Source organism: Vanellus vanellus (genome assembly GCF_965231255.1).
Source record: "Vanellus vanellus genome assembly, chromosome: 7".
NCBI classification, from domain to species: domain Eukaryota; kingdom Metazoa; phylum Chordata; class Aves; order Charadriiformes; family Charadriidae; genus Vanellus; species Vanellus vanellus.
In genome coordinates, this window is record NC_138912.1 from 27,996,229 (window position 1) to 28,006,742 (window position 10,514).

A 10,514-nucleotide genomic window follows, 5' to 3' on the forward strand; every position below is an offset into this window, starting at 1 on the left:
AGAATAAGGGAGGTGTTTTTTTTTTTCTTTTTTTCCCCCCGTTTTCTTTTGATAAATTAGCCCGAATTTTGTATCCATTTATGTGAGGAATTAATTGATACATCAGGCAGTACCTGGACAATCAGGGCCCAGCTCTGTCGTGGAAACACAATAATGATTGCCTAGGGCAAAGCAAACAACCCAACTAACCGACCGATGTTCGTTGTCTGTGGGTGATTGTGGGCTGGTAATGGCAGAGACTTGGTTCGTTTGCCCAAGCGAGCAGAACACCTAGGACCAGCTGTCTGAACAGGTAAAGATGCACTAAGGCAAGCAGCAAGTAGGAAAGGTACCATATTTATATCACTGTTCTGGTGCTCCAGTCTCTGAAACTGGGGCATGGTAACACTTAGGGATGTTGGTGGGTGGGGGAGGGAAACAGTATAGTCTATGTTATTCTGCCTAGAAGTGTCTTTTTTCTTACGTAGGCTTGACAACCTGTAGAGGATCTCTGCAGAATATTAAAGATACCTTGGTGTAATACATGGTAATATGGTTGTGGTGTGGTGCTGCTATCACACGATTCCTGGGAAAGACCGTTCTTCAGTTACCGATGTGTTTTGTAGCCATTTTACTGTAGTAGTTTCCCCCTGTATTTTTGCTGCATTGTTTATATAGGTATTGAAGTCATTTGCAGGGCTGGCTAATGATAAACTGATTTTATGCCCTTAGACTTTGGGTTTTTTGTTTGGGGGGGGAAGTTTCTTAAGCCATAGGTTTGGAATAAAGACAATTTCTCACTATTAGTTGGAACTTGTTGCTCAGATTTTTTTAATTGATTCTATTTAATGCTTCACCCTCCATTGATTCCTGAGCAGCTAAGTTAGTCACCTGAAATGATTTTTCTCTTAAAAGCAACATTAGTATTTTAAACCAGGTATGTTAAGGATTGACCTTTTGCTAACTGGTAGTATTTAAAATGTATCATTTAAAAGTACCTGTTGGAAAGCATAAAGGGAAAAATACCCCATAGATATTAGCAATATGTTTGGAGCAGTGTTTGCCTCTGCTTTGTACAGTAATAGAGAATTAAAGTGGATGGTTGACATTTTTAAGCTTACAGAAACGTTTGGTTTCTAAGCAGAACTCAAGAGAGAAAATACAATTTTACCCATCACCCAAATGTTGGACATTTGAGACAGTTTTAAAACTTATCTGTCAGCTAAAATCAGGTACTGTATAGAGGAGTCAGTATGAAAAAGCTTCTAAATGAAAACTTAGTTATTTTTTTATCTGTTCACTGCCGTATTAAAGTTTAGAGAAAAAAACCTAGCAAATAGGGTAATCACAGTCATTTGTTTTAAAGCTTAATTATTATATGAAATTCCAGTAGTATTTTTATTCTTCCTTTTTTTTGTTTGTTTACTTTTAAATTGTTTCCCTATGGAAGTTCATCTGGGAAAGAACCCACAGAGATCTACAGTTCTGCTGCCAAGACATTATTATAGGACTGACAGATACACGCCAATGTCTGCAGCGGAGACTCAAGGGACAGCTGTACATATGTAAATGACAAATAGAGACATGTTAACAGAAATGCATTCATTTTCCTTGGAATGTGCATTGTTTTTATTTCGCAGGAAAAAAAAAGCTTGAAGCTCCATCTTATGTGGAAAATGAATCCTGTTTGTTAGCGTTTGTGGAGTCTCAGCATTTGTTTCACTTTCACTTCTGTAATATACTCTGATCCTTTGTTTTGTTTTGTTTTATCTACATGTAATATTTAGCTTACGTGTACTAGTCTATCACCTGTGTATTTTTAGGGTGCTACAGAAATAATGAAGAAAAATACGGGGATTTCCAAAAAATTGTAACCAAATTCATACTTTGTACAATTTTTGATATCACGATCAGAGGAAAATTAAAAAAAAAGTACAATCCGAAGTAACATGCAAAAATGGCCATTGTCTTTGTTTGTACATTGTATGTACAGTACAATGCAATCATTTCATACTTTAAACTGGTCAGAAAAAATAATTGTGATTTTTAGTCTTGCAAAACTGTATGTAGTTAGATGATGTGACAACCTAATATTTATCTAATAAATATGTATTCAGATGAAACCTGTATATTAGGTGTTCATGTGGTTATTTTGTATTTAAAGATCAAATTATTTGACTATTGCTAGACATTTATATACTCTGTTGTAACACTGAAGTATTCTCATTTGCTCATGTTAATTTTTTTTTCCTAAATAAATTTGCAAAATTAAGGTCTGGCTAATTGGCAGCTGCTTTGTAAATTTTTAGTTTCTTTTTGAAGCAACCAACTCCCCCTTTGCCCTCCCTGGTTTCCATTAACGTGGAAGTCAGTCGCGCAGGGTGTACCTTTCCAGGGAGCAGGACTTGCCGCAGGAAGGGAAAGGTGTGAACCGCCCTGGAAGAGACAGAGAATAAAAGATGATGAACGCAGATTTACCAATAGATAGGATATCACATAGAAAAAAGTCCCTGGCAAGCAAGGCATCAGCGCCTTGCAGTTCAGCACCCAGAGTACTGCGGATCACCCAAACAAGTAATTACTTTGAAATGAAATCTTTGCATGATATGAATAGTGGGAAAGGAGGGTTTGTCTCCAGCGTTGACATGTGTGTTCTGTAATACAGGATTATTGTCTAATCCCAACACAATAGATGGTTAGCTTGTTTTAAATTTCCTTGTTTTAAATTTCTCATGAGTTTGATATTTTTCTTTCAATTGGAGCCTGTTGTTAAAGTGAAATTAGTGACCTTGGAAGATGACTAAAATGAGGTCATTTGTTTTTAATGCATCCCCATCTTAAAGTTGAAGGACTTGGTTTCAAAGTGCAGCCTTTGAGTTACAAAGTCTGCTTAATTTATCTACCCGTTTAACTGTAGGCAGGTTGAATCGTGACACAAGGAATACAGCCAGGGTCCTATCAACAACAGCCATAGCATGCACAGGTCCTGTCCCAGTGGAGTTCTATACCCCTACTTAGCCACAGCCACAGATGCCAGTCACTCTGCATCGGAGAACTTGTCTTAATAGAGAGCTACTGAGTATCTCTGTATTTGTATATGGCATTTGTGGAATCATTTAGTCTGAACGCACCTTTGAAATGCATTCAAATACATAGGAAGAACCTAGCCATTTCAGAATATGAGTGTCTGTACAAATATGTAATTGAGATACAGCAATTACTCCACAACTCCGCAAGGACACAAGTCCTTAATGTTGATTAAGATACACACAGGTATGTATACATACTAAAAAAATACAGAATAGAGGTTTATTTTCTCAAAATTGGGAAAAATCATTTGTTTCTGACTCTCAGCTTCTGCCTTCCTTGCTGGCACTACCCATTACAATGGACTTTTAGGATAATGTAATAAAATTGAGTTACAGTGCACTCAGTAATGAAACAGAAAAAATATTTATCCATTCCAGCCAATAATTAATTAATGTTTTGGTGTTCTGTTTTCCTGGAAGCTCCCAAGGAGTGTCATTGAGACACTGTGCAAACCCACTTCGGCACTGTGCAGATGGAGAAAAGTATGAAGAGCTCGAGGCGTCCTTAAGCGCTGCACATTTTTCAAGCTTACTTTGAAGTCTGAGGAAGCTATGACAATTCTGAAAGTGGACTGTCTCCCAGATGTCACCCGAGGACCCCGGGGAAGGTATGATGATCCAGTTGATGCGGGTGTCTCCTGTCCCGTGTTCTGGCAGTGTGTTCTGTGCATCGTGCACTCTGCATGCGCTTCTAGGCAGCCACCTACATGACCATGTCTGTGACCTCTGCGTATCGGTGTGCTTAGCAATTGTCAAACAACTTCAGAACACTTACTTCCCAACATTTGATCTTTACTCTTCCTAATCGGTATGGATTTCTGAGTCATGATGTGTGCATTGCCATGTTGCCATGCACTTGCTTCATCATGCTTTTTACAGGAGCAAGAGACTGAAAGCAATTAGAAACCTGGGGGAAGGACCACCTGTTTGTTTTCTGCTTGGACAGCAGAGATGGGATTCCGCTGTGTAAACAGCTTTCTTTTAAAGAAGTAAGCTAGACAGCATATAAAACAGTGGTACAACTCTCACCTGATAAGCTAAATGCTCTTATTTGTTATCCTTCTCTCTTTCCCCTTAAAACTAATTAATGTATTTTTACACTTGTTTACCCAGTCTTTTACTTGTGTGTATATTTAACCAGAATCCACTTCCCTCTTATCTGCTTAAATTCCAAGTCTGTACAAATCTTCCTGTATTGTGAACTTCCAGCCATGAACGATTGCCTTTCTCTCTTACATTTTGAATTATTACCAGGATGTCACCTTATTACAGTTTTCCATTTTCTGTGCCACTGAAATCCTACCGACTCTATGTAGGATATTACTCCTAATGTCTGTCATTGTGTCGATGCACTATTCGCATTTGTTCTCTCCAAAAGGAACACTGGATTCTTCTTGTATCAGACAGACTTTCAAAATCTTCTGCTGAGGTATCTTGTCTCCATCAGTCTACCGAATTTTTCAGGGGAACGTAAAAATAGTCCACAAGGAACCTAATCAATTACGCAATTTTAGTTATAAAGCAAGCAGACAGCGATTACATCATGACTCCTATAGGCGTTAGCATACAGCATGGTACAGATGGACTTACTGGTTGGTTTGCTACATAGTTCATCTGCATTTCCAGAAACTCCTTGCCTAAATCATAATAATTGGTTTTCTGCCATTTAAGTCTATCCTTCTGTTAAAAATCTTCTCTTTTCTAAGTGTGTGGACTAGAAGAGATTAAGCTCTTACCCCTGTTTATTGAATATGTCTGCTTGGTTGGTCCAGTATCTTTCTAAATACTGAACTCAGTGTATTTCTTGACAGATCCAGTTACACAGTAAAGTTAGCTTCTCTAGAAACACTAGCATCTACCATTTTAAATACACTGGTTTCTCTATGCTTTTTTGGCTTTATTAGACATTCAAAGAGTTTTGGGATTACCGATTATGTTTTTCCCTAGGTCAGAGTTTTGAACAATTACATTTTTAATTGAATCTTACAATCTAGACTTTCCTGTTTGCCCACAGTTGTTTCATGATGTTGGTTTTTTGGATTTTGTTGAACTATTCTGGAGTGTTTAGTTTCATTTGTCACCTTGTTCACATATCAACACATTGACTGTTGTGAACATGGAAACAGAAAAGTTGTTAATTTTAATAAACTTTAACTGGTCAAACACTAGAAAAAGCAAAATATTTTTTAAAATATTCAGAGTGTTGTTAGGGTTGTATTCTTTTTTTTTTTTTTTCCTTTGTTTGGTTTGCAAAAACTATTGAAATACCCCACGCTTACTTAATGAAATGCTGGAGTTGAAGCTTTATTGGAGTTTTAATGCATATTTAAATGGATTCAAATTTTCACCAACTATTCTTATGTTTCAAATTTATAATCAATGCTCATTTTTTCCTTGTTCGTTGCTTCTGTACTTCTCAGAATGTACATTTTGTACATTAAGACATGCAAATTCTGTGAATTTTGGACATACCCACGTACCCATCTGGTTAGCTATCCTAGGTAGTGACTGGTAAAAATAACCCAGTTCATAAAGTTATGCAGAATATATTGCTTCACACAAAATCCTATTTGGCTAGCAGTTTTCCTTTCTAAATTAGGAACAATGGTCCCTCTGGGAAGAAGCATTATTTTCATATTGCCTCTACCAAACTGATGGCAAAATGTGCAGGAGAGATGCCGGGGCAGTATCAGAAGTTAAGGAAACCTAGAATCCTAACTCCTCTGAATGCTAACAAACATTCTTACCCTGAGCTTGTATTTCACCAAACATTTCATTATCCAAAAATTATGTTCTTCAGTTGTAAATGTGACACACGTTAATTTGCATCTGACAACTTGTTAGCTCAGTTGGTGGGACATTGTGTATTCAGATGATAGTCACATGCAATTATGTCATATAAGTATGTCATAACAATCCATGCTAGCTAATGCAGTAATGCTGTTAAATGCCTATGGTACACAATCCTTTCTGTAGTGAAATTGCAAAAAAAGCAGAAGGGAATCAGAGAGATTCTATATTGTGAGACTGGTTCCAGCAGAATTGTTCATTAGAAAAACTGGTGGCATTTTTTTTTAGTCTTGTTACATCTGTGAAGCTTTTAATTTCTGGGTGATTCTTGTTCAAACTAATGCTATCTGACCATTTTTAGCTTTCAACTCCCTTTGTGAAGTTGTACAACTAAAAAACATGTCTCAAAACTATGATTATTATTAGAATTAGTTTAGTGCAGACAGGAGAATTCATCTTGTACAGAGGCAGCTGTTACTCAAAGAGTCATCGTTCAGATTTACACTCAAGACAAATTCAAGGAAATCCCAAAGCTTTACCAGGCAGCCAATTAAAGCAGAGCTCTTGAGAAACAGAGTAGAGAAGAAAGGTCACAAAGACATGACAATGTAAGGAAAATAATTGTGTAGAAAGCTGCTAAATACTGGGGAGGGGGAAAGATCAGAAAAGGCACCAATCTGAACCAAGACTCATAAGAAAATAATATTAAAAAAACAAGTACTATAGCGGGGATGGTGAATGAAAACTTCTAGTTAGGAGTCTGGAGTGACACGCTGCATGGGACCATGGGTCCCACATGGCCCTGTGCCTCTGTGAACAATGCAACACTCCGTTTCCCATTTGAGTCGCAAGTAAAATTAACTTCTAAAATACACTTCCACCTAGAATGTCATATTACCACCCTGTCAGTCTTTAAGTGCTAAATGTTTGATGTTCTTCCCCCTTCTTTCACCTGGCTGCATTTTCTAGTGTTCTTGACAGTGATTATAGGAAGTGTCAGTACTCCTCTGGTTTTGGTTTTATCAGTTAATATATCTGTTATATCACAGAAACAAGACCTGGTCAACGGAGTCACGCAGCGAGAGAAAAGACAAGGCACAGCAGGAGCTGGTAGTGGTGAGAGAACAGATGTAGGTTTCTGTGGAAGTGGGTGTTGCAACAGCCTCTCGGGATGGCGTGCGGGAGCAATTTGGTGCTGACTTCCACTCCCGGGGAAGGAGCTGCTGAGAGTCTCTTCTGATGAGTAATTCCTGAGCAGTTCCATTTTCAGTAAGATCATCCCAAGCTCCAGACTCATCTTACTTATACAAGATGAAGTAGCATGACTAATCAATTCTAAACGTGTTTCTGATACTCTTACCTTATGACTTGTTCCTCAGACCAGAGGTGGTACTTCACAGGTAAATAAACTGAATCGATTCCTGTGAATTTCAAGTTCTGTTAGAATTGAAATGTCTGTGTTTTAGAATATTTAAGGGCTCCCATAACTTTTGCTGTATCTTAAAACTGGTAAGTATGCAAAGCAGCTCCCCAGCCAACCACAGACAAACCACACGTCCTGAAGCTTTGCGAGTCCGCTGGGAGCAATAGCTGCATTTCTCTTGTAGCCTAAAATCATGCGTTTATAATGTCCTACATACTTCGCCAGGCTGTTGTGATCTATCCATAGACGTTCATGGACCAGCTGTAGTGGTGTATGGACAATCTTCTGGGAAGCTGCAGGCAGCTGCGAGGTGCCCTGGGCACTGCATGAAGGCGCTGTGTAATCTGACATATTAGCAGTGAGTTTCCATACATTATGCAGCGAGATTGTGTAATGAATTCCAAGCAAGCGGTGTCACTCAGAACTTCTGAAACGAAAATGCTAATCACGGCTGTAAAGAGCATGAGTGGATTGAGGTTTTTCTTGTATGACTGTTTGTAGGTAATTAGTATGAAGTCATGTGGGGAAACTCCTCCTTTATGTACGGTGTGCGCTGGAGAGAAGGTTCACGTTGTGAGCTGGGTTACTACAAGTTCCTAAGAGGAAACCTTGATCGGGGGAAATATTTATTAGCATTTTTTCTTTTTATCTGTAAATGTACCTGTGTGGCTACTCTATGCCCTTTGAGCTCTTGTAGGATTTTATTTCACACTACAATCACTTAGTATAATGGAAAGGTCTTTCACCATCTCCCCCACTCTGGTCCCCATTCATAAATAAATGCATATCACAGATAACAGATCACAGAAATCCTTCCCAGCTCTCAACTCATCTTCCAGCTTAGCCAAAACCTTGAAGACAAAATTACGCTGAGTGTTTCAAAGTGCAGCACATCCAGGCTCTGCAGGTGGAAGGTGGAAATGCCCACTGCAAATTCGTGCTCTCCCCACTTAAAATCAAGCTGAGTCCCTGCGTGACCTCTCCTTCTACTAACAGTCCAGATTAGCAGAATCCTTGAGATAACCAGGTCCCAGATGTGCAAGGATTCTTAAAATCAATGTCAAAATCAATACCATGGGAATTCCCTGTAGCACAGAATATCAAGTGATGTTCATGTGAAATCCACTTAATAGTAGATTACTCCAGTCTATATTCGAGTTTTCATTTGCATGGTCTAAGCATAGAGCCCCCTGAAGAGCATATCAAAGTGTGCCACAAAGATGAGTTGCATGTAGTTGCATTCTTGCAGATGGTAGGTTGCAAAACAGGATCTTGCCACAGCTGCCAAGATCAACCCAACAGCAGCAATCCAAGATTGAATAATACAATTAACCTATATTTCTGTGTCACAAACAAGCAGGCATGCAGTCGGGCAGTTAGAATCAGCAGTGCATTATCACCTTTTTACTGGCACAGCCTCTGTCTGCCAGGAGTTAACAGCATTTCAAGCCCCTTGGAATCAAAATCCCCAAAGTTACATTATGCTTCAAGCATTTATTCCTTCTGTTTCTTTAGAAGGGTCACTTACTGCTGTTGTTGTTTCCTGATCGTCTGGGCACAATCTGGGTAATATTCACTCTGTTACTTCATAGTCTTGTTTATGAAGACTTTTAAGTTGTAAGCAAAATGTTTCCAAATGAAATACTGTTATTGTATCATTTAAGGTTCTTTTTCCTATGCAGGAATTTCTCTGCTAGGACATAAGACGGGTCCTTTAATAGGTGTGTTTCTAAAAATATCTATTTAGAAACTTATTAAAAGGGTCCTCCTTGTTTATCCTTTTTTAACTTTCATATTGTCTTTTGAGATTGGGTGAAGGGAGAGCAAATGATGAAATCTGTAGGGCTGGTACCCATCTCCCTGATGGCTCTGCTGAAGCATCTGTCTTGACTTTTGTCTGTGCCACCACGTTCTGTTGCCTATCTTGTATAGCGCAGGGATGCCAGGTGCACTCGTTTTCTAGCCAAATGTACTTATCTCCTCGCCAGATGTGTCAGAATTTCAAGAATGAATATATGTTCAAACAGATGTGTTCAAAGCTCCTCGAAAATCATTCCAGTCTACCGAGCCTAGCTCTAAGCCTCATTTACTAGTGGTCTTGGGTGGTCTTTGACGGAGTTTTTCCAGCACTTTTTCTGTCCTTCTTGGAAAGTGACTTCTGTAACCCACAAGTTCTTGGTCATACTGTCTGCATGAGTTTTCATTCACCTGACTGCGCAGGAGTAGACCATAACGAGCGATTTAGTAGCTTTATTGCACAGGCCTAGAATAATAATTCATTCCATATTCCCACATAAAAAAATCACCACTGTGAAAGAAAGCGAGTTGTTTTGCGTTCTCACATTATTTTTGTGAGGGTTTTGAGTTTGCCTGCAAATGAGGAAAACTGTATTGTTTGCTCTACCAAAGACACCTGTGAACTCTTAGCAAAACAGTTCAAAGCTGCTCTGCTGGTGTTTCCCAAGAATGAAATAAGATGATCTTTTCTTTTGCTCATCTTTTGTTTTGTTTATTAAATAATAAACTCTTCAGGGCAAGAACTGTCTGTTGTACAGGTATGCACAGAACTTAACACCCAACTGCTAATTTTGGTTTAGGCTGCTGCAATTAGAACAACATTAAGAAGTGCAAGGTTTTTCATGGTCACTAGAGAATAAGCACATTGATGATTAGATTGAATGAAGTTATCACTTCCAAAAATGGACTTGAAGCTGAGAGGATACAGCAAGGTAACTAGAAAATACATACTAATTTAGCTACTATTAAAACAAAACAAACAAACAAACAAAAAAAAAAAAACAAAAAACCCACCACCTTTAGATTATTAGTAAAGGAAATGAAAACACCAGCATGGCACTGTACATATAAAGTCGTTGTTCGCTCCTATCTTGGATACTGTGCAAAGATGCCTTGATCTCAAAAAATCCATAAAGGTGGAAACAGCTCGGAGAAGGGCAATAAAGATGATCCTGAAGACATGGAACAGCTTTCTTATAAATAATAATAGAATTGGCTGTGGCTTTTCAGTCTTGAAAAGCAATGACTGAGAGGTGAAAAGATGTAGGTCTAAAATCATGCACAGTCTGACAAAGATGGATAAGAATCAATTTGTCTCCTGCAGTACAAGATGTAGGGCACATTAGATGAAGCTAATGGGAGCAACATTCAAACCAAAGAGATTCTCAATGCAAGGGGTAGCAGGCTGTGGAGGGGCAGCTTCCAATTCATTGCCA